Source organism: Bos javanicus, chromosome 25 (genome assembly GCF_032452875.1).
Source record: "Bos javanicus breed banteng chromosome 25, ARS-OSU_banteng_1.0, whole genome shotgun sequence".
In the NCBI taxonomy this organism is placed as follows: Eukaryota; Metazoa; Chordata; class Mammalia; order Artiodactyla; family Bovidae; genus Bos; species Bos javanicus.
Window position 1 is genome coordinate 42387962 of NC_083892.1, and position 7138 is coordinate 42395099.

At 46.5% G+C, this 7138-nt stretch overlaps 1 pseudogene; it reads right to left on the reverse strand.

The window, feature by feature from the left end:
* Window positions 1-4751: 4751 nt before the first annotated feature.
* On the reverse strand, window positions 4752-6584 carry LOC133238855 (small ribosomal subunit protein uS2-like; annotated as a pseudogene).
* Between the last annotated feature and the right edge of the window lie 554 nt (window positions 6585-7138).

Consider the following 7138-nt stretch of genomic DNA (forward strand, 5'->3'; position numbering starts at 1 on the left):
GATGGACGTGAGTCTGAGTGAACTCCGGGAGTTTGTGATGGACAGGGAGGCCTGGCGTGCTGTGATTCATGGGGTCGCAAAGAGTCGGACACGACTGAGCAACTAAACTGAACTGACTGATGTTATAATAAATTAAATTAATAAATATAAATAAACTAGCATAGCGATATGAGTATACATTACTCCTCAGAGGCAGACCTTTGCCTTTTATGCAGTCAACTCTGCCTACTGACCATATTTTGTTTGCCAGAAAAAAATGAAGACTGAGGCCAGAGTGAAAAGTGAGGGGAAGGCAGGCAGAGAAGACCCAACCTGAAATTACAGGGCAGGCATAATTGAATCAGTCAAGTGAAACAAGAAGTGTGTTCCCGAGACCTGCCTGAAGCACAGTCTTAGTGAGGGGAGCGGATGCGACCCTGCACCCGGCCCATGGGGACCTTCTGGGGCGGGGTGAGTGGGAGGGAGCCTCCTCCTGGTGTCTCTGCACCGGCTCCTCCCGCGGACATGCTAGTCCTCCCCAGGCTCTGCTGCCACCTGTGTGTTTTGCCGCCAGGAGGCCCGTTTCCTGCCCTACACTGTTCTCCTACCATCTCTCTTTCCTGGATTCTCTGGGCTGCTACCAGCCAGGCTGGAGACACAGGCGTCACAAGACCTTCCCTGCGGCCCGTGAGGTGCCCTCACTGCGCCCTCCTCCTTTGGTGCTGGGTTAACGGGGTGCCTGGTGTTCATTACTGAGACTTTCCTTGCTCGTGGTTTCCTCCCTTCCTGATGGTGGGATGCGCAGGGCAACTAAAGCCATTTCTGAATTTCCCTGAATGTGCATGCTAGATGAACCTAGTTTGCTTATAGCAGAATCATGTTGTTTTAAAGAAAGATTTTTATATTCCTATTGAAAACCACTGGAAACCCCCCAAACAGGAAATGGTGACATCTCAAAGTCATACCTTTACATGACAAAAGCAAGTTGTAAACAACACACATTATTTGTCTGACTGAACTAAAAATGAACCTATATTATCTGTGTGTAAATAAACATATATTTGAAAATGTTTTTTAAAAAGCTGGAGGAATATATACAAGTGAACCACAGATACTTTGATAAGGATGAGAGAGAAATTCTACTTTTACTCTAAATTATCCAGTTTTTTTGTGTATTTTTAACTCAGGAGGAACTTGAACAAGAGTGTATATTGTTTGTATTTAAATAAACACTTTACATATGATTGTACAGAACCAGCTTATCATAAAAACCGGACCAATGTATTTCAGAGTCAAACAAATGATAAACTGCATAGAAGAGAGTGAATACCTGCTGAAGGGTTAGGGACAGAAAGAGCACACGAGCAGCACAAACAGTGAAACGCGGGCTGCACGCTGCTGTCCCCTCCAGTCACTGGGTCATTCCCTGAACACTGGCTGGGTTTAAGGCAGCCTGGAAGTCAGTCACCTGTCCAAGGCAAGTCTGAATTGATGCCAGGCCCATAGTAAAGACATGTTTTATTTAGTAGCTCTCAGAGGTAGCAAAAGTACACTTTATTCTCTAAACTTATTTTGGCCTGTTCTATAATGGATTGTTCCACTAAAAACAAAACACTCAAACCAACATTAAAAACCACCCTTTTGGTGTACCTGAAAGCTTTTGCCATTTTAGAGCTTTCTCTTTTTCTGTCATCTCTTAAACATGTAAAATAAATACAGTCAAGTCCCCTCAGGAGGGGCCACTCAGGGAGCTCTGGGCCTCAGTCGTTCCTAGGAATAAAAGTGGCGAAGAGCAGTTTTGCTCCAGAACTCTCAAGGCATTTTGGTGTGGGATAATCGGGACCCGTGGAAAGCATATGAAAGCCTGATACTGTTTCTTACATCTGCCACAGCTCAGTGATTTTCAATATCTTACCTTCTGTAACCAAAGATTGAGAATGCTCAGGAGAGAGCGTAAATATAACTACATACTCGTTATAAATAGCATATAAGTAGAGAGTATAGTTAGGTGTGAGTCTAACTTACCTTAATATCCTAGTTCCTGTGGCTCTCAGTCCATAAGGCTCAGACTACATTCCTCGGGCACCTCTGCAGATTGGACAGTAGGTGGCGCTTTCAGCCTGTTTGAAACAGTTCACGGGCTTTGGCTTGTTTACTTGCTTTTTAACTGTGTTACCACCATTGCACAGAAAACAGAGTAATTTGGTACATAAGTGTATGAAGTCCAGATCAATGTCATGGGAGCAATTCCAGAAGAACACAAAGCCGTATAACTGATCTGTAGGAAGCATTTACAAATATCCACAGAAAAGACTTTACCTCTCTGTAGATCCAAACTGAAAACAGAAAGTGAAAGTCACTCAGTCCTGTCCGACTCTTTGGGATCCCTTAGACTGTAGCCCGCCAGGCTCCTCTGCCCATGGAATTCTCCAGGCAAGAACACTGGAGTGAGTTGCCATTCTCTTCTCTAGGGAACTGTCCCAACCCAAATTATCCAGTAATAAAACGCTTTTAGCGTTTGTGCCACAAATGCTCTTTGCTACCTTGATTCCTGGTAATGACAGAATCTCAGGCTGACCTGGGACCCGCCCTAAGGTAGTTTGTGTCCTGTAACCCTGGTCAGACACATAGACTTTAGTTCGGTTTTCTTGTTTGGAAACAATTTGACGTAGCTGCTCACAAGCGAAAAGCAAACTACTAGACGTTAAAATGTTCCAGTAGAGTACAGTCAAGTGCTCTTGATTCTAGGTACTTCAAAGGATGTTTTTAAGCCTTGTTAGCCACCAGCTTCTCTTGATTCTGAAAGCTGGATTTACTAGGGACCTGCAGCAGTGGAAGTGTGATGAAATCACTGCAGCGGTGTTGTGCTTCAAAGCACAGGATCTGTACAGACTAGGAACAAAGATAAAATATTCTAAAGGGGTGAATCCAGGCCATTTACTCTTATCTGAACAAAAGCTGGTGCACAGACGCATTTTATGCATCACTTCTGGGAGGCCACAGGCTCCCTGGGTTCTCCAAATCCCTCAGGTTAAGAGCTTCTGGCCCGGGAGTGAAAGAAAGCAAAGGCAGCCCTTCCATCTTCCGCATTCGGACCTCTGGTCCCATCACATTCGGACCTCTGGTCCCATGAGAGGGACGGTGAATGCTCAGCGCTGTCCCAGCCGCAGGGCTGCCAGAGGAGTTACAGGAGCAGACCTGCCCAATGGCGCCGCTGCTTCCTGCCTGCGGCCGGGCCTTGTGAGAAGGCCCCAAGGAGATCTAGGAAAAGCAAAGGGGAGTCCAACTCAGCAGAGCAGCCCCGAAGCACAGGGAGTTAAAGACACAGGAAGCACGAGTCAGGTCAAGGAAGGACCCCTTTCTGAGGGCTGCGCTGATAACAGGTGTGGCTGAAGCTTCCCGCTCCCTCCGCACGGGTCTCTGGGTCTGCAGGCACTTCCGGTTTGCCTCACCGTGAGCAGCGGCTGCTTGTCAGAAGGCAGATCTTTTCTACCATCAATAAGCTGTCTTTTCCCCGCTGTCAGCCCTGCAATCTGGCACTATATGCGCCTTGCTCCATTGGCTGCTAACACTTCTGTAAAGGGAGCTCTAACTGTCGAGAGTTCAAAATTCCAGGGGTCCGTGGAGTCCCGCCACAAATTCACCCCCCAGAGCTGTGTCTGAATCAGGTAAAAACGCTCATTACAGGCTTAGGATTGAAGATACTAAAGTGAGAACATGAATGAATTTAGAACGTTTGTAAAGTCTGATTTTAAAAGTACTTGTTTATCTTTAAAGTCCAATAAGACAATTTTAGTCTTGCTTGTCTTGTCTGAGGAATAAACATGGAAATATACTTACTGGAAAAAAAGCTACAAAATTTGAGGCTTTGAAGAAAGGAATTAAAAGAGAATGGGTCTCATGAAGAGTAACTCCTTTCAGATGGAGAAGCTGAGAGGAGAAAGAAATTGATTTAAGAAAAGATCTTACTATTAGAGCTGAGGCCTTCTGCCATTTAGTCAAATTTGCTTTTCTGCATGCAGGGTCACCTTATACAGACTTGTACAGACACACAATACAGCTACCATCTCCACTGATACGCAGAGGGGTGCCCTGGCCACCGCTTCAGACCACCTTGTGGGCACTCAGGATGCTCAGGACTCTGTCCTGTGTGTGTCTGGGAAGTGACTCCCAGGAGGTCCATCCACTGAGCCGAGTTCCACTCTGTTTTCAAGCAGCCCTTTAAATCCCTGAGGCCAGCGCCCCTCTCTCACCACATAAAATGTACCCCCCACAACCCCATGTCACTGCTCCTCATCAACATGGCTGCTGCTTTTATAATCAGTCTTCAGATATGGTCACCTGATTCTGTTATTTTTTATTATGCTGAAGTCAGTCAAGTGTCTTATATCTTACTAGCATATTAATATGTCAGATTCAGAGAAATAATTCAAGTATGAAGCCAACTGATTATCCTCCTATCCATATGAAGTATAAATATAATCTCTGGAAGATGGTGAAGGACAGGGAAGCCTGGTGTGCTGCAGTCCATGGGGTCGCAAAGAGTTGGACATGACTAAGTGACTGAACAATGATAAAATATTATCTCAATTGATAATGAATGTACAGGGCATAGGGGAAAGTGGGAGAAAGTGTTTTAAAAATTGGATCAAGCGTAGCTAGTAAAATTAGCAGTTGCAAATGTTGTTTGAGGGAAGAACATAATGAATTATGAATTAGGAAATTTTCCTCTTATGTGAAAGGAAAACAGCAAAAGTCACAGAGCATCCTCATGAGTAGACAAATTTATTTATTTAGAAACTGCTTATTTTCTGTGAACCAATTTTCATTTTAAGAGTTTGTGGGGTTTCCATAATGGCTCATGGTAAAGAATCCTGCCAATGCAGGAGACATGAGTTCAATCCCTGGTCCAGGAAGATCCCATGTGCCTTCAGAGGAACTAAGCCCGTGCACCACAACCACAGAGCCTGTGCTCCACAGCCTGGGGGCCACAGCTCCTGAGCCCACGCTCTGCCACCACTGAAGCCTGGGGGCCCTGGGGCCCACGCTCCATAACAAGAGAAGCCGCTTCAACGAGAAGGCCAGGCACCACAACCAGAGACTGCGCCCCGCTCACCGCAACCAGAGCAAACCTGTGCAGCAGCAAGGACCCAGCACAGCCCCCACCCAAGAAAAGAGCCTGTGAAAGAACAGCTGAAGCCCACCCAGTGCTGTGCCTACCCGTCCAGTGGCCTGAGCAGTGGGCGCTGCAGGCCAGCCTTCAGGGGTAACTGAGGAGTAGGCAGCGAGCTTGCCTGCCTGCCTGTGGACTAGGCCAGCACCTCAGATCCAGTAGCGTTGCACTCAGCTGCTGAAGTGACCCATTCACGGTGAAGTGCTCCTTGGTCAGAGCTTGCTCAGCTGCCGCCTGCTCTTCCCTTTTAATCTCTTCAGAATCTGCAGATGTAGAGATCAGGCATGACCTCCCAAGAGTGTTCACAGGAAACGGTGCCGCGCACGGGCAGAACTTCCCCGGTGAGCATCCGCCAAGTCAGACCCACCGACTGAGCTCCCTGGTTGCCAGGAATGGGTGGTCTCCAGAGTGCAGAGGAGAGTCCGTGTCACACAGACCGATGGTAAGAAGTTCACATACATGCCTCTGGGAGAGGCTGGCGGTCAGCCCTGGGCTCGTAACCACCAGGAGTCTTGGCTCCTGGAAGCTGCCTGGGTCTGGTTAGTGGAGGCTCCAGGAGCGAAGCGGCTGACCAGAGGAGCGGCGGCAGCAAACTGCAGCTCAGCTCGCTGGCGAGGGTTCCTGGAGGACGCAGCAGGGACAGCAGCTGGGTTTTCAGTGGCAACGATGGCATGAGCTGCCTACAGAAGCTTCTACCAGGTTCTCTTCGGATTCCTAGTGTAGACGCCACCACTTTTCCTTCTGTAGATGTACTGCTCCGTTGGGAAGTAAAGGTTGGTGCCACCTAAGAGGGCCCCTGCTGCAAGGAACGTGATGACGTCGTCCTTCATTTGCCGGACAGCAAGGACCCAGGATAGTGTAAAAGATTCACTTCACGTTATGACAAGAATCTGACAGTGCCCTATGGACCACTGTGTGGGTAGCGTGGGAAAAGCCTGAGAAGATGTTTTAGAGAAGCCAGATAATCTTTCTGATAAAACAAACTTGACTTTCATTCAGTTTGTAGAAATAACGTTGTGAGTTTTATTCTTTAGAGGTTTAAATTTTTTTGTAATGTTTTGGCATTTCTGAGAAACTTATAATACATGTACAAGGTTCAAGAACCTAGAAATATAAAATACTTCATATTACATTGTTCTTCCTACCGCCTCCCTTCTTGTCAAGGCCCTGCTGCTTCCACAGTCAGCCACCTGTTTTGTTTCTCAGGAATAGTTTCCAGACGTTTTTTTTGTTTGTTTCTTTTTTTTTTTTCTAAGTATTTATTTGGCTGTGCCTGCAGGACCTTTTCCATGGGAACTCTTAGCTGTGGCATGTGGGTTCTACTTTCCTGACAAGGGATTGAACTCAAGCCCCTACAATGAGAGTGCAGAGTCTTAGCCCCTGGATCAGGAGAGACGGCCCAGAATGTCATTTTATGGATACACAAGCAACTATGAATATCTACTCCTTCATCACTCCACATGTGGTGCTAGTGGTAAAGAACCCACCTCCCTGTGCAGGAGACATAAGGGACTCAGATTCAATCCCTGGGTCTGGAAGATCCTCTGGAGCAGGAAATGGCAACCCACTCTAGTATCCATGCCTGGAGCATCGCCATGGGCAGAGGAGCCCGGTGGGCTACAGTCCATAGTGTCACAAAGTGTGGGACGTGACTGAGTGACTGAGCACAACCACATTTAAAACCATACATGGTCACACAGTGTGCACAGTGTTTTATGGTATCTTGCTTATATTCAGCTGACAATATCTTGGGAATATTCTCTCTTGGGACACTATTTTCCACAAATCAGTCCACTGAATAGATGATGTACTATAATACGCTTTACTGGTCCACATTGGAATAAACACTAATATAAAATGACATCTTGACATCACAATAAACAATGTAATGCATAACCTTAGCCTAATTTATTCCATTGCAGGAAAATGTATCAATTTCTAATGCATTAGGAATTTCTACAAATCTAATGGATTTGTAGCCCGAAG